We start from the raw sequence: 27,223 nt of genomic DNA, 5'->3' as shown, positions 1-27,223 counted from the left end.
GCTCCTGCACGGGGAAGTCGTGGCCTAATGGTTAGAGAGTCGGACTCGTAATCCAAAGGTTGCGGGTTCGAGTCTCGGGCTGGCAGGGATTGTAGGTGGGAGGAGTGAATGTCCAGCGCTCTCTCCACCCTCAATACCACGACTGAGGTGCCCTTGAGCAAGGCACCGAACCCCCAACTGCTCCCCGGGCGCCGAATGGCTGCCCACTGCTCCGGGTGTGTGTTCACGGTGTGTGTGTGTTCACTGCTGTGTGTGTGTTCACTGCTGTGTGTGTGCACTTTGGATGGGTTAAATGCAGAGCACGAATTCCGAGTATGGGTCACCATACTTGGAAGTATGTCACTTCACTTCACATTCTTTGGTTTTCCAACATTTTGTGTCTTTCCAACAGTGACTATATGATTTTGAGATCCATCTTTTCACATGGAGGACAATTGGGGGACTCATACATAACTATTATATAAGGTGAAAACATTTACTGATGCTCAAGAAGGCAACACAATGCATGAAGAGCAGGGGGGTGTAAACATTTTGAATTGGATGATCAGGGTAAATTGTAGCAAAGTGCGTATTCTTTAATCCTGATTGTTGTTTAATTGAAACGACAGACAAACTCAATTTCGACTGATTTTAACGCTGCTTCTGAAAATACCACTTTCCACTTTCTTTAAATATCACCAAAAATGTGAACCTTCTAGGCAATTAGAAAGTGTGTGCATGTGACCTTTACGTTTCTTCTCTGTTGAAGGAACTTGTGCTAGAAAACGTCTTAGTCCACCAGCAAATGGCTGTCAAAGCCTGGAGAAAAAGGATTGCATTTCAATGATATGGCCCATTGATTTGAGTAATGAAAGTGGAGCTGCGCACAGGGTCTGTTGCTCTAAAAAGAATCTGTCTTTTTGCACTGATCAAGTGTCTGTGCAACATATCCAAAACTTCATCTTATCCATCACAGCAGAAGCCGCTGAGCTGCTGTTGGACTGGAGAAGGTTTGCTTTTATAAACACCAGGGTTCAGGACGACACGGACGTCGAGATCCAAAGCTTCTGCTTTTGGGTCTGTGGATATGATGGATTTGTCACGTCCTTGCTTTCGCTAGCCTTTCGATTTCAGCTGAATATCGGTAATTCAAGCTGCGCAGTCAGCTCTAAGTTTAGAGGGATTTGATTAAATATGTATGAATGCCTTCATCGAGTGCGTACGTTTCCCAAGCCTTGGGCACGGTGGTCTGATAGTCTGGCAGAGATCATTAGCAAGAAATATATCCATCAGTTAGCCACTAATGCTGTTGAGTTGTTCCAGCTCATGATATGATTTTTAACTGCTGCATTAATACAGTCAAGTCCACCAAAACAAGCAGAGAAACGTGCAACTTTTCATCGTGCAAGCGATACATGTCCTAACATTTCATTACCTCAAAAACTAAAATGAAATGCAACAAAACAATCGATAAAGCAGTCGATGAGCTGATAAGGTTTGTGTAAAACAATTCAAAAACTAATTTACTCCAGAGATCATTTTAGAAGTGTTTGTATTTGATGCCTTGTGGAAAGTGGCTGCTGTCCATTAGTTTACGGAGACACAAGCACAGCCATTGATCGTCTAAGTCAGCCATGTATCGAGATGAAATTGTCTCTCAAGCTGCTGTCCAGACTCGAGACTAATTGTTTTGTTGGCAGTGGACGTGTCTACATAATGTCTTTCATCTAGCGGTGAAGTGTGCAGTTTCCCACCACAGGATTGTCTTTCAATAATCGGTTTATGGTGCGGCCTAATCGATGTTGTGTACGAGAATGTTGTCTCAATGTTTTAAGGACAGCGCTCACATAATGAATGATACTGGAATCAGGAAAACTGTGATTTGTTGTATAAGCTACTTAAACTTCAGTGTTGTTGTATTAACATGAACACATTTACGTTGCAACCTTTACAAAAGTAATGTAACAGCACTGTACCGAAATGGTAACGCTATGGTACTTTGAAAAAAAAAAAAAAAAAAATTTAAACAATTTTCACTAAGAAATTGCTAGTGAATTTGTCATAAAAATAGAATTTACAACGCAGAATGTTACAGAATTTGCCAAATTCTGGATGGATAAATCAAACGTATGTCAGTACACTTAAATCAAAACGTGATGTGGACTAGTGTCTGTGAATATTAAGCTGCAAAAATACTATTTAAATATGAAATAGCATAATAGTGTCTCTGTGTGATTGAATGGCAGAGATGCGCAGTTTCATTTACTACTCACGTACTGAAGTGCGTGTATTTTCAGCCTCTGCCACCTCAGAGTATGAGTACATAAACACATGAACATAATCTGTATAGAACTTCTCTGAGAGTCACTTCATGAGCATTTTACCGTTTCTTTTGAGAAAAACTATCGTCATTACATAAACAGGAAAAAAAATTCTAAAGTTTGCTTTAACTTGCAGAAACTGTGACAGAAATATATTACTTGTTGTAATGATAGTACTACTATAATAATAATAATAATAATTGTTGTTAAACATTTAAGTAATATTTTTACCAGAATTTATTTAGCAGAAAAATGTAAATGCACAACAAGAAATAAATAAAATAAAAATTATAAAAAAAAATTATACAATCATACACATCCTTTTGATTATTAGAATTTAATGAAACCATTCAAATTAAACCCAGAAAATTTAATGGAAAACAGAATTTGGTAAAAATGAAACTGAATTTGAGAAAAATAAAACATTTCATTGGGCCTTAAAAATTACATTTTTGTTCAACTTTTAATAAATTGCTGTTAAATTGTGTAAGACTCATTATTTCAATTAATTATATATGCTTTTTGATTAATAACATTTAATTGAACCATTAAAACAGTGTAGAAAAAAAAAGAAAAAAAAACTGAATCCAGAAAAATTAAAACAGAAAAAAATAAAACTGAATTTTGGAAAAAATAAAACTGATTTCATTGTGCCCTATGAATTTCTCAATTATTTACAAAGAAATGGTAAGTAATGTTGAATTTTGAAGTAGAAAAACCAAGATAAATACTCCAATACTCCACAACTTCTTTCTTTTCATTTTTTTTAACAATGTTCTTAATTTCTAAGCATATTCTTATCAAAAACTACAGTGACTATATGAATACCTTGGTTTTAGCATGGTAAAACAAACATGGCAAAAGGAAGACTATACTAGGCTATGAAGACCATGCTATCATAAAAATAAGAATTTTCTTGGTCTCTGAAATAGTATTTTCTTATAATAAATAAAAATGATTTAAAACTTTACTTTGTACTGACTTTCTAAGCATAATCATATGCTATCATATTTACAAAACTACGGTGACTATATATGAATATAGTACTTCACAGAATACCATGGGTTTACCATGGTACTTGTCAAAAACTTGGCATAAGGAAGTCTATGCTAGGATAAGTAAAAACATAAAAATTAGATAATTGTCTTGGTATGTGTTGGAAATAATTGCTATTTACGCTAAAAACAGCATCAAAAACACACTGGCACTATAGTTAGCTAAACGACTTGGCAGTCCTGCATTAGCTCGGCCAGCAGTAGTTCAAATAAGATTGGACACTGCAGTACTTGTTGGTGAATGCCTCTTACTTCAGCAGGAACTTTCATGCCCAGCAGGACTCTTTAGTTTGTATAATGCGTAAATGAGCTAGTCAGTTAAGAACGGCTCAAAATATTAGCTCCCTGCCAACTTAGCGTACCCAAGGCAACAGCGGAAAGAGTATTATGGCTTACGTTCTGGTCACTCCAGGGTAATTTTGCAAGGAAAACAGTATGACTGTGCAGTGCATCTGACACATAAGCTGTTTTACAGCCACATCACACTAGCTGCCTAATAATGGGATAGCATGCTTTGCTTCATAATAGCATTAGATGCTCTGGTCTCTTCAGGCGCTAGACTCATCTCACAGCACAAACAAAAAGTACTGTGTTATTAAAGTGTTTTTGGATATGCTACCATGGTGATGTGAACGTAGCATTATTTTATTTATTTGCTCATGTACTTGATTGGCTCTATCACTGTCTCCTCTCCACCTGTAGCTGGTGTGTGGTGAGCGCACTGGCGCCGTTGTGCTGTGGCTGCCGTCGCATCATCCAAGTGGATGCTGCACACTGGTGGTGGTTGAGGAGAGACCCCCCACATGATTGTAAAGCGCTTTGGGTGTACAGCAATACACAATAACATGGTATTACCAGAACCATTGTATGTTACACTATACAGATTAATGTTAAATAGAAAATAAATTTAGAATGTTAATATATACATACACATACACACACACACTTTTCAGTATAGATACACATGTATGTATAACAGCAAACAGCAATTGCAGGGCCAAGCACAACATACCTAGAGCTTATGTTGTTTCTGTTTTGGAATGAAAGAAAAATTGCGATAGTCTCTTTCAAAAGCAGATGGAAATGGTGTAGCGTTTGGTCCGGCGTGCGCTTGTTTTGAAATCAAGGCATATCTGAACAGATCTCATGATGATAGGTTGTAGCAGTGGCTCTGAAAATGAAAGGAGGATGATGGGTACTAGATGGAGTATTATGGCATGAGATGGCTGTAAAGATGCCTTTGCGGTTCTGCTTGAGTAGCATAAGGGTGAGCTGAAATGAGATGGGGCTGAGGTGGAGTGATTTGGGGATGAAATGTATGGATGTGGCATTGATTTAGTGCTGTAGGGAGAGATGGAGCGAGCAGAAGCAGAATGTACTGAGCCCCTTTCCTTTCCATCTTAGTCACACACCCCAACAGCTGCCCACACTAATGAGCTTGTTTCTGCCAGCCGGGAGTCTGAATCGCTCTAAGCAGACACAGCAAACCAAAAGCATCTAATTTCCCAGGCTAAGGTCTTTTGCTGGACCGAATTATACTTTTAAATGGCTTGCAGTTGACAAATTCTTTTTAATTATTTTTCAAACCCAAAATGCATCAGGGAAGCCACATTTATTAGGCCCACAATCTGTTTCTTCTGAACTGAAATAATGTACCTGTACTTGAAGTTTATTATTTCCAGTGTTAGAGTCCATCTTTGAGAAATGACCCTAAGGTGGCCTTAAATGCAATATTGGCAACGTAATAAGATATCGAGGTGAAGGTAGTGTCAGGTTAGTTCAGGGTTCATATTAGTGAGGGGTTTGAGGTTGTCAGAGGGGGGTGAGAATTCTATACAATGCATTCTATTCTATTCTATTCTATTCTATTCTAAACACATAAAATAAATAAAATAAAATGTGCTATCCAAAATATATAGATGCATAAAAAATGTATACATTTAATGTATATATGTTTATTTATATTTATTTTATATATGTATGTATGTATGTATGTATTTATTATTGGATAATGCCTATTAATTATTTGTATATTTCTATAAATATAATATTTCATAATTGATAATTCACTAATTAATGTATTTATATAATATACATTTATTATTTTATTTAAATTTATTCTATTCTATTATATTCTGGGAAAAAACACATTAAATAAATAAAATAAATTTGTTATTTAAATATATATATATATATATATATATATATATATATATATATATATATATATATATATATGTGTTACAAAAAATAAACACATTCATTAAATAAAGCAAAACGTGTTATATATGTTGGATAATACGTTTTGTTTACCTTTTTAATTTATTTATTCCTTCATTTTAATGTACATATGTTTATTTATATATTTTTTAGTATGTATATATGTATTTTGTATTGATAATGCCTATTAATTATTTATATATTTATTTGTATATTTCTATAAATATAATATTTATTGATTCATTTATTTATATACTATGCATTTTTTATTTATTAATTTGTATTTGATTTTATTATTATTTTATTTTAATTTTTTTTGCTTTTATTTGATTTGCTTCATAAAATGTGCCAATATTGCAAATTCCATAATTAAAGAAGTCACTGCATCTGATCCAGTTAAATGCTGCCTAAATCATGAATAAAAAATAAATGGTAAAATGCAGTTGCGGATCAATGTAAATGCTTCTCCTAGAATTCTTGATTGATCACCCTAATTTAAAACCGAACACTGTTTCAGGGTTTGCCACTGACAGTATATTACCCATATGTTAAATTGTCAGAAAGTGTTTATTTTATTAATGCCATATTCCAGAAGTTGCGTTATAAATCACAGGATCATTATGATGGATTCCTTTCATTGTGAACCTAAAATAGCATCAAATTGTTATACGGTAGTGAAAACACAGGAAATGCCTCGGCGGCATCAGGAAATAAATCCATCGATCAGACGGCTGGTGTCACGAACCCGGTGAAAAATCGCAGAACATTTGAGAAGATCTTTCTGAAGGTGTGCATCACATTAGAGAGCACAGACAGACTGGCCGTTTTCTATTTTTTGTTTTGTTTTGTTTCTGAATAACAAATGAGGCTCACAGCCTTTCCATCAGTTTCCAGCAGTGTGACCTTGTGTCTCGTATTTCTTTCCCATGTGCAGAGCTTTTGTTTCCCATAACGCTGTAACAGATCTATAGCACACATAGCACTCCATCATCACTCCAGGATTTCATTACCACTTCAGTGTAAACCGAGATTTCCCCAAATAATACGTGCCCTTTTGTACAGCTGATTAAAACTTTGCTTACTGGACTTTCAATATACTGTAATAATACTGTTTGTGGTATGAAAATCTAATGAGTAATTGCTCAACTTTTCAGATCTCTTTTAAAGCATCTATAATTAATTTAAATTGTGATTAACACTCCTGGGTTGAACATTTGGCCATTATGTTCTCACCTAATGATGTTTAATTAGCGTCTGACGCACCTGGGATGGTAATGCTAGCCGGCTGTGGATGTAATCATCTGCTGATGGTCATCTCAGATGAGATCGGATCAGCATCTGTGTCGCTATGTGAAATGAATAAGGCAAGGCTCAGCTGCGGTCTGTCTGATTCAATGGACACGAGCCTAATTTGATCAATAGCTCTTTCTCCAGCAATATTGTTGTATGGGCTTCTGAATATTTGTCATGATGTTGTGTTTTGTTCTGGCACAGACAGTCATGTAATGATACGCCGAACTCGCTGTTTGCCAACACAAACATGAACGCGGCACATTAAAGGAAGCTTTATCGATCACATTTGTGCACCACAGAAAATAATTTTGATTCAAATCATATTTACAGTGATGCACTTCTAGTCGAAGTCAATAGAGGTTAAAAGTTATTGTTAAAAGTGTACACTATTGAAAATATAGTCATGAAACTGAAACATTGTTTTAACGAGAGTACTTAGTAATTTGGTGCAAAGTGCATTTGCTGTGAATGTGATTTTTGCTTTTGTATTAAGTATATACCTGAAATATTCCTGTAATATTATAAATCTGTTTACTTCTTTAATGCATGTTCTTTTTTGTGTGTGTATATTTTTCTGCCTCTTAAAATATGCCTGTATTTGCAACCTTAATAATTAATGAATAATAATTCCAGAATTAAGTATTAATAATCATAATGATAATAATAATAATTCCAGAACTAAGTATTAATAATAATAATAATGAAATAATTCCAGAATTAAGTATTAATAATAATAATAATGAAATAATTCCAGAATTAAGTATTAATAATCATAATTATAATAATAATAATGCCAGAACTAAGTATTAATAATAATAATAATGAAATAATTCCAGAATTAAGTATTAATAATAATAATAATGAAATAATTCCAGAATTAAGTATTAATAATAATAATAATTCCAGAAGTATTAATAATAATAATAATTCCAGAAGTATTAATAATAATAATAATTCCAGAAGTATTAATAATAATAATAATGAAATCCAGTAGTAATAATAAATGTTTATTTGTGATGTAACGCATCTTTTTCTTTCTTTTTCTTTCTTTCTTTCTTTTCCTTTATTACAAATAAAATATGCATTCTTATTTTATGTAAATATAATATACTTATTTTTATGCCTCATAAAATATGCCAATATTGCAACTTTAAATAATTCCAGAATTCAATTTTCTTTGTTTTTGTGACATCGCAAATCTTCTTTATTTATTTATGTATAATTGTATTATTTATATTACATGTTAAATGTTTTAAATGTACATGTTTATTTTATTTATTATATAAATATAATATTTGTTTGTTTTTTTTATTGCATTTTTGTTTTTGTTACATCACAAATCATTTTATTTATTTACAGTATTTATTTATTTATGTTTATATTAAATTATTTATCAAATTCGAATGTGTTTATAAATGTTGGATAATGAATGTTTTATTTTAACATACAATTTATTATGCTTAAATAATGACTTATTAGTTAGTTGTTATTAGTTATTATTGTTTTGCCTCATAAAATAAGCCAGTCTTGCAACTTTAAATAATTCTAGAACTTTGTTAAAAATAAATAAATACATTTTTGACATCTTATTTTTATGTAATGTATTCACAGTCCAGTCCAATCAAATCCTAATAAATAAAGCAGGTCTTGCTCCACATTTTTTATCTGAATATCCCATTGCACTAAGAATTATGTCAGAATTATTATGTAAGCAAAACGGGTTGTAAATGCCATTTCATGTTGAGTTTATGGCAACTCTCATTAACATGCCAAGGATAGCTAGGGTGGTTGTCAAGATTTTATGTGAACTAAAATTTCAGTCTATTCCTTGCATAAATCTATCATACGGCTCCAGAAGATTTTAAATATAGCCGGTGGCTCATATGCACCACATTTTTTATATACTTTTTTGCATCTTTCTCAAGCTTTAACACTGCATTGTATAGAAAAAATGGCCAGTAGATTATTCAGCTTCAGAATATATCATTTGATGTTTTTTGGCAGAAATAGTACTACAGGTTTAAAAGCAACATGACAGTGTTTTCGTTTTTGGGTGAACTGATCCTTGAAGAGAGTCCAGCCTTTTTTGACTAACTCCAAATCTTGAGTTAGTGTAGGTATTAAACCTGAGGCAGGTTGTTCACGCTCTGTGAGTGACAGAACAGGTCTGTTTCTTCTGCTTGCGCTCGGAGTCGCAGAACAAGGCCCTGGGTTTGAAGAAAACAGCATCTGTTATTTACTGATACAGACACACTCGTCTCCCAGCAGACTCTGCGTTTAGGGAATACAGAAGCAGCCAGGCAGCAGTGCAACTCATTTCATTCTTCCACCAGCTTCTGACTCGCTCAATCATTCGGACGGAGTGCCTTGGTCTCCCTTTAGCAGCTTTAAATGCGAATCTGCTTTGATCACTGTTTGTAACGAACACTTTATATACTGCTTTTATTAACAGTTAGTGCCTTGGGGACACACTTGTTTGGTTTGGCTTTGTGGTGTTTTCCGTGTAAATTAATCCAATTTGTGTGCTTTTAAAGGAGGCTTTCATAATTGATCTTTTGCACTAGTAACATCTTTCTTTATGACCACTCAGGTTAGCCTTTATTTAGTCTTTAAGTGCTGTGTTAGAACTGTAGCCACAAGATGGCGATGTTACCAAACAGATTACATGTTTTCCACTGCAAACTGATGTATGTGGCCCTGGAGCACAAAACCAGTCTCAAGTCACTGGGGTATATTTGTAGCAATAGCCAATGTATGGGTCAAAATTATAGATTTTTCTTTTATGCCAAAAATCATTAGGACATTAAGTAAAGATCATGTTCCATGAAGATATTTTCTAAATGTCCTACTGTAAATATATCAAAACTTAATTTTTGATTAGTAATATGCATTGCTAAGAACTTCATTTGGACAACTTTAAAGGCGATTTTCTCAATATTTCGATTTTTTTTTTTTTGCACCCACATATTCCAGATTTTCAAATAGTTGTATCTCGGCCAAATATTGTCCTATCCTAACAAACCATAGACCAATGGAAAACTTATTTATTCAGCTTTCAGATGGTGTATGCATCTCAATTTCGAAAAATGACTGGTTTTGTGGTCCAGGATCACATATGATTGTATTTTAGATAGGCTGCATTAACTGCACAAAGAATGTTTGTTCAGCCAAAATCTGGGTCTATTTCCGAATTTGAAGCTAAATATGTTTTTTGGTTGACTGGAGATTTTAAGATTATTAAGAAATTAATTTAACAGGGTTTTTTTTTTCAGCAGTATAAAGTTGGACTGAGGTTTTTTGAGAGAAAAGCTAATTAGCTTTTTTTTTCAGTTACTGACAAAAGTTAAATATTCTTTGAACATTTAACCAAATAAAAGGGTTTTTTTTACCCCGAAATACAAATGAACTTAATTTATGTACACCCCCCCACACACACGCATACACATGCATTTATAAATAATGTAATATAATTTATAAATAAACTAATAAATAAAAAAGATCTGTGATGCCACACAAAAACAAACATTAAAATTAAAAACAAATAAATATATAAAAAGATTATATTTTTAATATAAAAATAATGTAATAGTTATAGTATACTGTTATAGTTTTTATTATTAATATTTTTAAACCATTTATTTTATATATTTTCTGTTTTCATGTGTAAAGTGTAGTTAACTTTTTATTAATTTTTATTTATGCTTTGGTTATTTTAGTAAATCAAGTTCATCAAGTACAACTAAAGAAAAGAAAAGAAAAGAAAGTTAAACTAAATTAAAACGACGAATGTTGCCTTAGCAAATAGATTAAATATTTTATTGATATATAGATATTTATTTCAGTAAAAGTTTTTATTTCAAGTAAACACAACTAGTGTTTTTGTAAAGTTTTAGTTAGTTTGCTGAGCAACATAAAGCTGCAACAAATATATATATAAAAAAGATGAATTACATTTTAAATATATATGTACATGAAAATTTGGTTGTGGTTGAGTGCTTTAGAAAAAAATAAATGTTGTTTGCCGGTCTTAGTTTAATCTGGTCTCCCAAGCTTTGAAACAGACCAGTAGGACCAGTGGCCATCTAAAACCACATTATTCTGATTTAAGATGTGTTTTTCAGCCTTCGAATACATTTTAAGTTGAAAAATCAAATCTGAACAACATAAAAGCGTCTTTCTATCTGTAGAAAGTTGCAGATAAATCCCTCTGTAGGCCACAAACTGCAAAGCTGCAGAAATCGATAGTTGCCACAAAATGTTTTTTTTTCCCTATAGCTTATTGTGAATAGAGATAAATCAGCTGCTATCCCTGCAGAGCAGTTTCAGGACCACTTATTTCCAGCTTAAACAGAAGCATCTTCACAAGAGGACGGGTCGTCCTTGTCTGTATCCGCTCGCTCGGGTTCATTCTGATACACACTTCACTAGTCTGAGCACAGCCTCCCTGTAAAGCTCAAACACGTCTGGGGATGTGCTTTTAAAATTTCATCTCTCACACATGTGCACTGGGTTGATGCACTCAATAAAACTGCTATGATGAATTCAATAAAAGTCTTGAAATATGGATCATGGGCTAATAAAAAAGGGAAGGATTTAATTTCAGGACTTCTAGATGTTATCTGGACAGGATTAGTCTTACAGAAAATAGCTCTAAAAAAATCCCTCCTAAAACTAAACCACAATCAAATTTTCATGTTCATATATGTATAGATTTAAAATGTAATTCTTTTTTTTTTTTTTTTAATGTTTTAAATTTATTGAAAAAATATTTATATGTTAATAAAATATTTCATCTATTTGTCAAGGCAACATTTTAATTTAATTTAACTTTCTTTTCTTTTCTTTTCTTTAGTTGTACTTGATTAAAAATGAATAAAACTTTAACTAAACTTAAAATGAAAACAGAAAATATAAAAACGGTTAATATTAAAAACTATAATAGTAAACATAATGACTAAAATAACACACACACACACAAAAAATGCCTTTTTTGTTGAATGTATTCTAAAATAATTTATATAAAGTACTCAGGAAAGTACTTATGAAATGCCAAAATGAATAAACATGCAGAAAAAAATGCTGGGTATTCCATAAAGTGGTTATTTTATATAAGCAAGTGCTTAAATGTTACATCTTATCTAAAGTATTTGCATATGGTATTTTGTATTTTTTCAATATCATTATTGCTCATATAGCTATACTATTTCTCTATCGCCAACTTTGGGGTAAAATGTGTCTAGCTGCCTTTTTAAACTATTTTTAATCATCTTTAATCAATTTGTACACAAAAATATTCAGTAATTCAGTATTGAATTCTAAGAAATATTTTTGTTGTCATATTTTGGGACCAGAAAAAATAACTTTTCCTTAAAAGGAGCTTAATCTATATTAGTTTCCCCTTTACAAACATTCGTATTCACAGCTGCATACATACATAAAAAATAGCCATTTGCTCTAAAGACGCAGCCGTAGTGCTTATTGCTCCACTCGAGCTCATTAAAATTCTGTTTTCAAATTAGCGCTTAAGCACATGTATTTTATTGAATGAAACCTCATGTAAAGTTCACAGTGCCGCTTTAATGGAATTCTGCATTACAGAACCAGCAGACTTCCTTTGGGACATTAACAGGATGTTCCCTGAGAAAGGGTACTAATTTGAAAGCAGATGAAGATTGTAATTCACAGATGTTCTGTAAAGGCCGGTCATGTGGCTTTTATTCCCTGATAATTAAAGTTTGGAGTGCTGAGGTTTATTACCAAACGGCTGTAAATCCTACACGTTTACAGATTATAAGTGTGTAAATTTTGCACTTGTCATTAGAGCATTGCTTTGTTAAATAATCAAAACAGAAGAGATTTGAATCATTTGTCACTCACTGATCCACTTCAGCAGTATTTCAGCAATAATTGCCCTTCTTTCATAAACGTCCATGATCAGCTCCAATAGAAGTTGACAGCGGGACAGGTAGAAACTGCCCCAGTCTAATGGCTCAACCATCTTCATATCTCTTTCAATTACCCTCACTGTTTTATCGGACTGGTGGTGTAGTTTGGTGGTTAAAGATCTGGCTTTTAAGCCCCATTTGGAGTGATTCATGAACTATCATCATTGTACCATTAAACAAGGCTCTTAACCCTGAGCTGTTGTAGAGGGAATCATCCTTGTACACTCATGGCCAAAAATATTGGCATTTTTCTCAAGCAATTCATCCACACACATATTTCCTTGCTGCAGTGAACCAAAACCCCACAGATAATAGTCTGGACAATATTATCGACACTTTTGATTTAACGTTCGGTTGCCCTGCCTTTGGACTATAACTGCTATGAAACACTTCCCACAGACACCAGAGACATTCCTACATCTCTCTTCCTACAGTTTCTTCAAATCTGGAGCATTTTGCTGATTACAAATGAAGGCTGTCATGTATCGACCGCTGTTTTCAGGTCTCTTCGTTAGTATTCAATTGGATATACAGTGCCCTCCATACGTATTGGAACAGTAAAGACAAAATTGCTCTGTTGGCTGTGGAGTCAAGACATTTGCAAATATGATTAAAAGATGAATATGAGACAAAACTACAGAATTTCACATTTTATTATTAGCCGTTTCAACACATACATGTTTTACCAAATAAAAAGAACAACACTTTTAGAGTTCATCCCACTCATTGATGTGACATAAGGCAGATATAAAAGATTAAAAGCTATTATTTAGTTGCAGATCCCTTGCACACAATCACAGCAGTGAGTCTGTGACCCATAGACATCACCAGACTCTTGGTCTCATCCTTTGAAATACTTTTCCCAGCCTTTAATGCAGCCAATTCCAATTGTTGCTTGTTTTGGGGAGTTTCTGCCTTTACTCTCCTCTCCAGCTGGTGAAATTCATGTTCAATCGGATTTAAATCTGGAGATTGACTTGGGCAATCTAAGACTTTCTATTTCTTTGCTCTTATAAACTCCTTGACTGAACTGGCAGGGTGTTTTGGGTCATTGTCCTGATGCAATATGAAGCACTTTCCAATGAATCTGGTGGCATTTTCTTGAATATTGGTAGGCAAGATGGTTTTGTACCCTTCCAAATTCATCCTGCTACTGTCATCATACATTAAGTCATCAGTAAAGTTGAGAGGGCCTGTTCCAGAGACAGCCATGCATGCCCATGCCATGACACCACCTCCACCATGCTTTACAGATGAGGCTGTATGCTTGGGATCATTTGCAGTTCCCTTTTTTTCTCCACATTTTTGCTTTCCCATCACTTAGATAAAGGTTCATCTTTGTCTCATCGGTCCATAAACACAGTTCCAAAACTCTTCTGGCTCACCTTTGTGCTTTCTTGCAAACTCTAATGTTGCCTTTCTATTTTTGGTGCTGGTCAGAGGTTTGCATCTTGCTGTGTAGCATCTGTAATTCTGTACCAAAGTCTCCTGAGGACAGTAGATTATCAGAGCATCACCCCAGCTTTCTGGAGGTTGTTGCTGATTTTACAGACACATCTTTTAGGATTCATTTTCACAGCTTTTATGATTTGTCTGTCATCAACTACTGTTGTTTTCTCAGCCGATCAGGTAGTTGTTGGTTGCTGGTGTCGCTGGTGGTTTCCAAACTCTTGATTTCTCCATGCCCTTTGTTTTTGCTATAGCTCTAATTGACTTCCTCTTTTCTTTTAGCATCCACATTGCTTGCTTTTCTCTCAAAGTCAGCTCCCTCGTCTTCATCCTGGTTTGTGTGTGTCATCATTGAATGCAAGATTCAGAATACAGAAGTAATGGATATAACTGATACAACACATTCCCTGCTTTTAATATCTGAAGAATTAATACAACAGGACACAGCTGATCACTTAGAAAGACCTGTGAGGCAACTGCTCCAATACTTATGCTCACATCAGATAGAGGGATGAAACTCTAAAAGTGCTGAACTTCTTAGCTGGTAAAACATCTATGTGTTGAATCACCCAATAATAAAATGTGACATTCTGTAGTTTTGTCTCATATTCATCTTTTAATCATATCTGTAAATGTCTTGACTCCACAGCCAACAGAGCAATTTTGTATTTACTGTTCCAATACTTTTGGAGGGCAATGTAGATCTGGACTCATTGTGTGCCACTTGAGAAAAGTCCAGAGATTTAGTTTTGAACCATCCCAAGATGCTTGTTTTCAATTCAGAGTTTAGCAGCTGGAAGATTTACAACATGATCAGGCCCAGATGCAATATAAGGACCTTTTCTGTGTTGATTTTGGGGGGAAATATGGAAAACTGTATGGCAAATATGGGAAATGAATCAATGTTTCAATCATAGCTGAGAGTTATTATTTATTGGTTGGTGAAAGCATGATCAAATTTGCCTAAATTTTTATTAAAATACATAGAAGTCAAAGGATGTGTACAAGTTTTGAATAGGAGACTGTCCAATTCAGCAGATATGGAAAATCACGAAGAATATTTGCAACAGTTTTGATTTATTCCAATTTCTGAAAAAAATGCAAGAGGTGACATTATTTTGGCCATGATTTTTAGTCAAAATAAATGTAAAAAAGCTTCTCTTAACCAAACTGTAATGGAATGTTGCTGACCACTTCGACTTAAGGACTTGATTTGATGTATTCATGTAAATTTTAATTTGATAAGTTGTTTTTGGGCAAATGGCATCAGGTAAGAAAGTTTGAGAACCGATCATTCCAGTTGGGATGAATTTTGGCAGCCAGAGAGCATTCGTTTTGCACTCTACAGATGATCAAAACGAAACGACCAAAACTCAAGTTTTCCATCTGAATATTATTTTAGAAATTGAGCTCTTAGGAATAAGATAACGATCTTAGTTAATGCGAATGTATATACAATGCACCAGAAACTGGATGATTTTTGAAGTTCTTGCAGTTTTGCCTGTGAAACACAAATTAATCCATGAGGTTTAATGATCCTAGACGGAGAAATATTGACTGTGGCTCCAGTGTAACTGGGAGAAAATTAGCCGCCGCTGAGAGACCCGGCTCTCATCTATATTTATATCAGCGTGCAGGGAAAGATGTTGCCTGAGTGAGAAATACAGAGAGTTCCTGACAATTCTGGTAAATAAACACAAGAATGCAATATTGTGGAACACAGCTGGAATATGTATGGAAAAATTATTCTGTCTTTGACTGAGATATGCAGCTGCAAATTGTATTGATTAGAAGATTAATTTAATCTCTTTTCGGATCTAATGAGCTCATGAACCAGTTTCATTTCTGTCAACGTAAATGAGCTAGACGGACTTTGTAATTTGTTGTTTTTAGGATGAAATAATCACGGCGAAGGTTGTGAGGTCAGATTTTTGAAAGACTACAGTATATATCAACAAGTAAGACTGTATATTTGCCATTTTGTTTTGTTATGCCTATGAAATAATCTGTATTTATTACTTCTGGATGGACATAAATTCTGGTCATGACATTTATGGGTGTTTTTGTGTAATTTTCTTGTAATTTTCCACACTAGTTTATTATTGTGGCATTCTCTAAATGGCATATAAATGCCAAACAAACTGTAGTTGGTTGCATTACATGTTGGCCTGATGGTTTGTCTATTTCTAAGTGGGTGTTTTTTTATTAAGGTTTCTGCAGGTCTTAAAAAAGATCTTTACAAGTACTAATTCTCCCTTCCACAATTTAAGGTCTTAAAGCAGAAAGTCTTAAATTGATAAAGTCATGGCATTAAATGTTGCATGCATTGCTGAAAAAGTAAAATCTCGCTCAGCATTTTTTTCTTGTTTTCAAATACAAATATCTATCCATCTTTAAATCAAGATACATTTACTTGAGTTGCGAATGAAGTCGTTTTCTGAGAAATTGATAAAAATTTAATGGAAAAAAAACATGAACAAATATCTGTAAATGGGGTATGAAAACTTATTTTCCCTTTGAATTCAGTTGTTTTTCCTAAGTCCATTGGTGCATATTTGTTCTTTTTAACCATATAAACTCATTTTGATCAGTTTCACAGAAAACAACTCTTCTCAAGACTTTTGCTTCTCAAGTAAATCAATTTTGATTTAAAAATTATGTAGAAATTTGCACTGGAAAATGACAAAAATACCAAGGATGAACATCTTTTTTTAATTGATGCATTTCTTCTTTTTTTTTTTTTTTTTGTAAAATGTAAAATTACAGCTTATTTTGTGCTGCCTACGTTTACATAGAGAAAATATTGATGCAATTTATTCCTCAATTTTACTTTGTCTTAAAAAGGTCTTTAAAAAGCCCTACATTTACCTTTATAAAAGCTGCAGAAACTGTTTATGCAGATCATCAAAAAGTCCAGTGGCTGATTTAAAAAATAAAAAAATAAAAAAAAAAGCATGATAAACTGGTTGGATATTCTGGGGCTGCTCAGACGTATTGGCAAGCAAATGAGGGCAGAATGCAATCTTCAGAAACTGATTTGCAGTGATAAATGATAAATAGAGAGAAAATGATTTTGTGTTCCAGAATGCCCTTGCGTTGTTTTTTGAAGACATTCAGCTATTTATCTGATGCAATTCTTGATCAGATTAGTATTACTTTGATGGCGTCCAGTCACATTCAGCTGAAGCTGATAATGTCACTGATGCCTGAAATTAATCTTTTATAGGTCATGGTCATTTTCTTTCAGGAATTTACGGAGCAAAGAAAAATAATCAAATGCAAGCATAAACAGAGATTTAACTGGGCTTTTACAGATGAGAAAATTTTAAAATATTTTCCTGGTAGCCTATGTTTAATTAAATGCATCAGCCTAAAAACATGGTAGATTGTACATGATAAAGTCTGAGATCACTTGTCAGATTTCTTCCATTATGCATTTATCCAATTTCATTTAAATAATATTTTTGCAAGTTTAATTTAAACCATAATTTGAGTGAAAAGATTGACATCAGTTTCAATGTTGTTTACTTCCAGTCCCAGATATTCAGTGTGATCTCTGGCTTTTTGGCCACCTACTGAACATATAGACTTTAATATGTATCATACATCAATAATAGCACTATATGTTGTCCTACAGGTGTCAGCACAGGATTTTGAAGAAATAAAGATCAGCTGCATGTCCACTGTATCAGTTTTGCGTCAAGCATAACCAGTAAACAACAGTTCATCTGAGCTCATTTGAGTTGAGTGAATCCATTATAGCACATAAATATTACAATAATAAAACCGATATATGTCCCATGAGAAGACATGTTGATATTAATGTAAAATAAACTACTGTGAAAGGCCCCCAAAGCATCAACGAAGACAGAAAAAACAAGTGTGATAAATGACATACCCTCCGGGAATCTCTTGTGTGCTCTTAGTTGGTAATTTTTCTACTTTAATATAAGAAATATGTAAGCTTCTGTGTTTCCCGATTGAGGAATGCAAGAAGCAGAGACAAATGGATCTATATGCCTGCTGCAAATCCATCGACAGAATAATTTGAGCCGAGTGGGAGGGGCTGGGCGCTCTCACACAAAGGGGAAAGCAACAAGAATCTGCAGCCAGCCTCTCATAGTTGTTCTGTACAAAAAATGAAGCCAAAGAAGAGAGAAGAGGTGAAGGATGAGAGAGAAAACTCAATCTGATCTGTCGAAGTGCAAGACAAATCAACCTGAGGATCCTGGAGAAACTGCGCTGTGAATGAGAGTGAAATTAGCTGTATTTATCTTAATAAGCTTTGTTGGAACAGCTTGGTAATGTACAAATCTTTTGCCTTGATGCATTTTTTGTTTTTCTTTGCATGGACTGGCAATGATGCAGAATATTCACGCTTAATGAATTCATTAGGATTTTTCCATTGCTAATTTGATGAATGTGATCATCAATCAGGATCACGTTTCTACATGCATGATGCATTTTGAAACTTTGCAGCCTCTGTTCAGAGTTTAACAACACGATGGAGGATTTGTCTGCATCCAATCAGGAGGCAATAAACAAAGACTCTCTGATGGATGATGCCAAGAGATGCAGCAGCCGGCAAAGACTCAAAATGACTTTAACCCACAACGCTAAGGATGCTGCGACCGAATTTGTTCTCAGAACAAAACTCCACGGGCTAAAACACGCATTCTCGCCATACAAATCTAAAACCCAACGCTTGTTTTGGCTCCTGGCTATTTTTGTCTGCTTGGGACTCCTCTTCACATGGTCGTGGAATCGAATCCTGTATCTTCTCTCCTACCCGGCCGTGACCAAGATCTACATGGTTTGGTCTCACAACATGACGTTTCCGGCCGTTACGTTCTGCAACCAGAACCTCCTCCGCATGTCCAGCCTCAGCAAAGCTGACCTCTACCACAGCGGCTACTGGATGGACATCATGCACCTGAACCACACGGTCAACCGCCAGAGCATTTCCATGCTCAAACACAGTCGACACCGCGAGAGGATGCTGCATCTTCTGGACTTCTCCAACTACAGCCCGCCTCCTGACTACCAGCTCAACACCACAGAGATGATTGACAGACTGGGCCACCAATTAGAAGACATGCTGCTGGACTGCAGGTTCCGGGGTGAAAACTGCACTTACAAGAACTTCACCCCTGTATGTAAACAGTGCTTTCACCATGATCAACAGTTGTCTGCACTTCATATGCCACATTAAAGCAAGTCACAGTTGTAATTAATTAATTATACTACCTGAATAAATCTAGCTGAGGGGTTTTTGCTGTGTTTCTAAGAATGCCTAGTTACGCCTTATGGGAATAGCGCAGGGAAATATGAGTGATTCCCATTTTAACAGCTCGGAGTTTATCAGAAGAGTTCGCAAAAACCATTTCCACTGCATTAACGTGTTTTATGTGTGTGTGTGTGGATGCAAAATCGTGCAAAATCATGTCTAGGTTATGCTTCAACTCAAAATCAAAGGGGAAAAAATATTAATTTATTAATTTATTATTCATTTATTTAAATAAAAATGTTTTTATCTCTAATAATATTTATATTTTGCATAAACCTAAATATAAAAAAATTGTGAAATTCCTTTTCAGTTCCATGTAGTTCCCATTTTTCTCAATGACAGGCGATTATAATACAGTAATACATAATTTAAAATGAATAAATAAAAAAGAAATAAATACAGTATAATTAAACTACTGTTTTAGTGTAGTGTAATGTGCATAAATATACAACATGAAAGTGGCAATGAAAAACAGTATATGATAAAGTTAAATAATATGAATAAATTAATATAATGTTTTTTATTTCAATGTAAAATATGTAATATGAATTACATTTGTATTTTATAATATATTTTATTTATTAATTTAGTTTTTTTGGTATTATAACAAGGAGGGTTTTTTTTGCATAATAAGAATTGAGCTGCTCATGTTCATGACTGGTTTTCACCCAGATTCAGATTTTTCATTAGTAAAATGTTAATTTCCAAACATTTATTTGCTAAATTTGTCATCAGAATCAACTTCTTTTTTTTTAATGTTCTCTTTTGTTTTGTAGAGATGTATGGCAGGTTTAGAGGACCCGAAGGCTAAAAATCTCAGTAACATCTACTGGCACAGAAACTGCACTCTGACAAATTTCTGTGTAGAAGATGCATGAATTATTAAAAAGCTCTGGGTCCTCTGCACAGATGTGTTTAAAACCTGCCTCCAGCTAAACTCCTTTGCTCAATATCTTGATCCTCTTTTTCTCCATTATCAGATGGAAAACCAATCTACCTCTCATAATCCCCAAATCCCTTCCAGTGTTTAAGCATATGAAATTGTACGCATAGCTAAAATCTGATGTGAAATCAAGATGACTGCTTTCCACGAATCCGCGCTCACTTGCAGATTACATATGCACAAAGCTCTGAATCATCAGTCTAAATGAGTTCTCGCCTGGTGCGGTGCACGCTTCCCTTCAGAATGAATGAAGTTAATTACTTGGGAAACAGGGAAGAGAGAGAGGCTTCAACTATTGTTCGGAAACAATGTGCTCATTTGGTGTGTTTTGGTAAACCATGAACTCAACATGGCAAACACAAATCCTCTGTGATGCAACGACATGCTGACAACAACGGTTCATTTCTGCTCCAAGCGCTTTCATGTTAATTGAGATTTTGAGATAATCAATCTTAACCTCACATCTCACTCGTCAGATGCTTGATAAGAACGTGGCAACAGCGATTGTAGCTGTGAAAGTGTCAGACTGATTAGTTTGTTTATATGCGTCCTTTTTTAAAGGTCACGTGTACAAGTTGACCACTAGTGGCACTGAATAACATTTTCAAAAATAATAAAATTTTTACTTTTTCATTTCTGTGCAAAACATCACGATTTTTGGGAGGTTGTCAGGGTGTTGCTATGCAGTTGCTTTGAGTAAGTATGTTTGTTTGTGGTTGCGACCATATACACATAGACCCTATTCGAACGCTCCAGGCACCTAGATGCGGCCGCCATCTTGGAACGGTATTTTCGACGGCATTCACCATACTGTAGGTTCGCACAGAGCCGTTGTGTGCAGGATTGTGGCATCTTTCAAATATTCAATGATTATATGATGAATGACGTCAAGTTTACCGCTGCAATATGGCGGACGGCTTGCGTATAGCGGCCCATACAAAGTCGCTAATGAGGCATCTATGTATATATATCTATGGTTGCGACAATAAATCGATACAGAATCGATTCGTGGATCTTTCGAATGCATCGCAATTTTCTCTGGAATCGATTATGAGTTTAGATTTTAACAGCAGATGGTGCTTTAATCCAGTTTTTATCCGCATACTCAAATGCTTATGAAGAAGAGTGCTGAAGAGCGCTTGTGCGTTTGGCTCTTGGCTGAGTCATGTAATTTCACCTCGGCTCAGAATGCTTTTATGACGTGAGATTATTGTAAACACAGACCACTGTCAACACCCTTGTTCAACTTTTTCGAATTTTATGAATGATTATTTTAGGCTCAAGTGTATGTAAGGATTTGGAAACAAGCAGAGTACGGCTGTTTCTAAAGCATGCAGTACCATCTGCTGTTCAAAACTAAGCTCAGAATCGCGATGCATTCGGAAAATCGCAGAATCGATGCTCAATTCGCGATGCATCGATTTATTTTCCCAGCCCTAGTTTGTATGCAGTTGCTAGGCAATTGCTAAGGTGTTCTGATTTGTTCATGTTTATATGTGATTGTTAGTCTGTTCTTTTGAATGAAAACTTATGAATGCCACATCAAAGGGATAGTTCACCCAACCATAGACAACAAGGGTCCTTACAAGATCAAGGTCCAGAAACGTAGCAAGGAGATCTGTAAAATAATCCATGTGATTCAGGGGTTCAACCGTAATTTTATGAAGCTATGAGAATACTTTTCTCGTTCGATTCGTCTCCTCAGCGTCACCCTAGTGCCATTTTGGAGAATATCCACTGAACGCAAAACAGCGTATGCTCTTCTGTGTCAAGTGCGCACGTCATGTACGTTTTCTACGTTGTACGTACATTTTGATTTGAGCGAAAACAACGTATCCGTGTGGCGCAGCTGACACATTTTGTATGTTTCTCTTATCTGACACACTCAGTTCAGTTGATGGATCTCTCATAATGAGCTGATGGTCTGAATCAGGTGCGTTAAATAAGGAAAACATATCAAATGTGCAGAGCAGTGGGTCCTGAGGACTGGAGTTGGGAACCACTGACTTATAGTAATCTGTACATTGAAGAACCTGTTTTAACACTGAATAAATTAATCACATGTTCTTTCAGTACCGTACTACCATCAGATGTTCTTTATTTTCAGCTGCCATGTTTCTTATTTATCTTGCTTTTATTCATCATTCTCTCGCTGAAATACCTCAGAAGCCACAGGGATGAAGCAGGCAGAATGTAGCTGTAGTGTTTTGTGTGCTGTTGAGGTCGAGCTTGTTTCCTGAGCAGTGAGCGGGAGACAGTCCTTGTTGAAGCCCTAGAGCCTGAAGATCTCCCGCTCATTAGTGTCACAGCAGGGTCAGGAAACCATGACTGAGCTCATCACTGTTGCTGCTGTCTCTTGCTGCATCACTGTCAAAACACTGCCAGGACCAGCAGATTTTAGCAGCTATTATCTACAAAACGATGAAGCCTGTTCTTTAAATTGCTGTCAGTTAATTGGATTTCCTTACAGTGAAAGTGTGTCGACATCAACTGAGATGTCGCCCTTTTCTTTCTTGCTTTGAATAGGCTATGTGAGGAATTGCGATCAGCATGTCATCTAATTTGTTTAGGGGTTAGGAAGATTTTGAAAGAAGTCTCTTTTATGCTCACACCTGCATTTATTTGGTCATAAATACAGTAAAAATGGCAAAATTTTAAAATATTAAGTACAATTTAAAATGGCTGTTTTCTATTTGAATATATTTCCAAATGTAATTTATTCCTGTGATGCAAAGCTGAATTTTAAGTATAATTTCTCCAGGCTACAGTGTCACATGATCCTTCAGAAATCATTCTAATATGCTGATTTCTTGCTCAAGAAATTTTTTATTGTTATTGTCAGGAGTGCACATAGTTTTTCGGTCTGGTGCTCATGAGAGGCACCTGGAGATTTAGTTTGGTGCTCACGCTGCACATAGTAGGACCCATTAAATATTACTATAAAACTAAATAATAAACAAAGTAATAAATATATATGTGTGTGTGTATATATAATGTCCCCATGTCCATTTTTTGCCATGCATTGGTCATAGAGCACTTTCTGGCACTGCCTCAGGTGTTAAAATACATTTGTTGCGCCAGGTTCACACGTACTCCGTCTGCAGTGGGTATACACTGTGTAGTGCAGTCTGCTCCTGATCCACGGCTGTTTACCACAAACACAACATTTATCCATTATTTTGATTTCAGATTTATTTATTTGTTATTTAGTCATTTAGCAGATGCTTTTATCCAAAGCGACTTACAAATGAGGACATAAGCAATCAAAACCAACAAAAGAGCAACAATGTGCAAGTGCTATTACAAGTCTTGGTTAACCTAACACAGTACAGAAAATTATTATTATTATTTTTATTTAAATAAAAAGACATAGATAAAATAAAATTAGAATAGAATAGAGCGTGCTAGAGTTAGAGGGTCAAGTAAAGATGGAACAGATGAGTTTTTAGCCATTTCTTGAAGATGGGTAAGGATTCGGCTGCTCGGATTGAGTTGGGCAGGTCATTCCACCAGATGGGAACAGTTAATGAAAAAGTCCGTGAAAGTGTTTTTGTGTGTCTTTGGGATGCGTCGTTCACTTGAAGCAAGCAAAATCCAATCGTTGTTACTGAAAATGCTTTTTCAGCATGATTCTCTTTTATCACAGTACAGTAAACAATCTGTCATATACACATTCACGTTTAAACTTAATAAATGTAACTTTGTTTTGCTACCTCCAGTGCCATCTATTAGTGCCTTATCTAAAAGTGCACTTTTCCTCATTTTAAATCTAGCCAAAAAGCCATATGTTGACTGTAAAAGAGTACACTTTTATTATATTAATTTATGGTGTAATTTACAACATTTCCATGTCAATCTTTACTGCAAACAATGCGCTGTCACTTTAATTCAGCGCATGCAGCACAGCAAAAATAGACTCTGTGCAGAAACGATCTCTGTATGACTGCTGCAGACGCACCACTGGAGAGCACTGCCAGACCGCAACTGCGTGCAGTGTGAACGCTCTGATCCATCAACATGGGCGTGGAAAAAATATGCACCGACTACGCACCACATTCGGAGTATGTGTGAACTTGGCGTTATGTCTGTATGCCCGGACTGTTCTGTTCTCACGCTCCATTTAGACACGCTGCATTCTGATTGGTTCGGATAGCATACTTCGGGAGGTCGGGGCGCAGAAAGAATCGTGCCACAAAGCGATTTAGAAATCGTGCACACTCAAATTCGTGATTTTGACCATTTCGATTAATCGCACAGCCCTACTCTCGAGCTCCTTTGCCAATCCTGCTCTCCACCCAATGCTTTCCTGTCGTCACTCTACTGTCCTATCCAAATAAAAAAAAAAGTCATAAAACCCCCCAAAATAACTTTAAATATAAATGCAATGCTAATATTTACATTTCATTTTTTTCTTAATTTTTTTTTTTATATTAATTTTCACAATTTTTACAACTAAAATCAACAAGTGTTTATTTTGGCGGGTTGCTGGCAAGTAACTACAGTGGGGCAAATAAGTATTTGATACACTGCCGATTTTTCAAATTTTTCCCACTTACAAAGAATGGAGAGATCTGTAATTTTCATCGTAGGTACACCTAAACTGTGAGAGACAGAATATAAAAAAAAATCCAGAAAATCACATTGTATGATTTTTAAATAATTAACTTCCATTTTATTGCATGAAATAAGTATTTGATCACCTACCAACCAGCAAGAATTCTGGCTCTCACAGACCTGTTTGTCTTTAAGAAGCCCTCCTATCCTCTACTCATTATCTGTATTATTAATTGCACCTGTTTGAACTCGTTACCTGTATAAAAGACACCTGTTCACACACTCAATCAATCAGACTCCAACCTCTCCATTATCGGCAAGACCAAAGAGCTGTCTAAAGACACTAGGGACAAAATTATAGACCTGCACAAGGCTGGGATGGGCTACAGGACAATAGGCAAACAGCTTGGTGAGAAGGCAACAACTGTTGGCGCAATTATTAGAAGATGGAAGAAATTCAAGATGACTGTCAATCTCCCTCGGACTGGGGCTCCATGCAAGATCTCGCCTCGTGGAGTATCAATGATCCTGAGAAAGGTGAGGGATCAGCCTAGAACTACACGGGAGGACCTGGTCAATGACCTGAAGAGAGCTGGGACCACAGTCTCAACGGTTACCATTAGTAACACTCTATACCGTCATGGATTACAATCCTGCAGGGCGCGCAAGGTCCCCCTGCTCAAGACAGCACATGTCCAGGCCCGTCTGAAGTTTGCCGAAGACCATCTGGATGATCCAGAGGAGGAATGGGAGAAGGTCATGTGGTCAGATGAGACCAAAATAGAACTTTTTGGTATAAACTCCACTCGCCAGTTTGAAGGAAGAAGAAGGATGAGTACAATCCCAAGAACACCATCCCAACCGTGAAGCAAGGGGGTGGAAACATCATGCTTTGGGGGTGCTTTTCTGCAAAGGGGACAGGACGACTGCACCGTATTGAGGGGAGGATGGATGGGGCCATGTATCGTGAGATTTTGGGCAACAACCTCCTTCCCTCAGTAAGAGCATTGAAGATGGGTCGTGGCTAGGTCTTCCAGCATGACAATGACCCCATACACACAGAAAGGGCAACTAAGGAGTGGCTCCTTAAGAAGCATGTCAAGGTCCTGGAGTGGCCTAGCCAGTCTCCAGACCTGAACCCAATAGAAAATCTATGGAGGGAGCTGAAACTCTGTGTTGCCCAGCTGACAGCCCCAAAACCTGAAAGATCTGGAGAAGACCTGTATGGAGGAGTGGGCCAAAATCCCTGCTGAAGTGTGTGCAAACCTGGTCAAGAACTACAGGAAACGTCTGACCTCTGTAATTGTAAACAAAGGTTTCTGTACCAAATATTAAGCTCTATTTTTCTATTGTATCAAATACTTACTTCATGCAATAAAATGGAAATTAATTATTCAAAAATCATGCAATCATTCAATTCTGTCTCTCACAGTTGAGGTTTACCTACCATGAAAATTACAGATCTCTCCATTCTTTGTAAGTGGGAAAACTTGAAAAATCGGCAGTGTATCAAATACTTTTTTGCCCCACTGTATATGCGCTATTTGTTTTAGCGCTGCCGAGTGAAGTGCGTCAGTGAATGTCACTGCTTTGCGTTTTGCTATGAAACCGATAGTGCGTAGCCTAGATGTATGCTTTCAGTTCAAATGGAAATCTTAAACAGTATTACAGTTAGTCGATCTAAAACGTTGATTGTGTATTAACAGCTGTCCACCATGTCGGTACTGTATTTTTTTATTTTGGTCGCGCATGCACACCTGCGCACCACTGGTTAATAATGTTGAAAACGGTTGTGATGCTTCATATTTTTGTGGAAACCATGATAATTTTTTTTCAGGTTTCATTTGATATAGCAACATCTTTTTAAAGGGTTAGTTCAACCCAAAATGAAAATTATGTCATTAATTACTCACCTTCATGTCGTTCCAAACCCATAAGATCTTCATTCATCTTCAGAACACAAATTAAGATATTTTTGATGAAATCTGAGAGCTCTCTGACCCTCCCCTATACTTACTCCCCAACAACTGTTATGTTCCCAGAAACATCGTAAGGAAATCGGTAAAACAGTCCATGTGACATCAGTGGCTCAACTTCAATTTTGCAAAGCTATGAGAATACTTTGTGCGCCAAGAAAACCAAAATAACATGATTTATTTAACAATTCTTCTTCCCCG

General features: G+C 35.6%; 1 protein-coding gene across 1 annotated transcript in view; it reads left to right on the top strand.

Annotated features, from left to right (window-relative positions):
* The window catches only part of LOC306863275 (acid-sensing ion channel 1C), a gene marked incomplete at both ends in the record, with an annotated part of 84,132 nt that overhangs the window by 46,724 nt on the left and 10,185 nt on the right, over positions 1-27,223 (top strand). The window lies entirely within an intron of this gene.

This window comes from Barbus barbus, assembly GCF_936440315.1.
Source record: "Barbus barbus genome assembly, chromosome: 44".
NCBI lineage: Eukaryota > Metazoa > Chordata > Actinopteri > Cypriniformes > Cyprinidae > Barbus > Barbus barbus.
The sequence above is the reverse complement of the archived record's forward strand: the minus strand, read 5'-3'. Positions and strand labels throughout refer to the sequence as shown.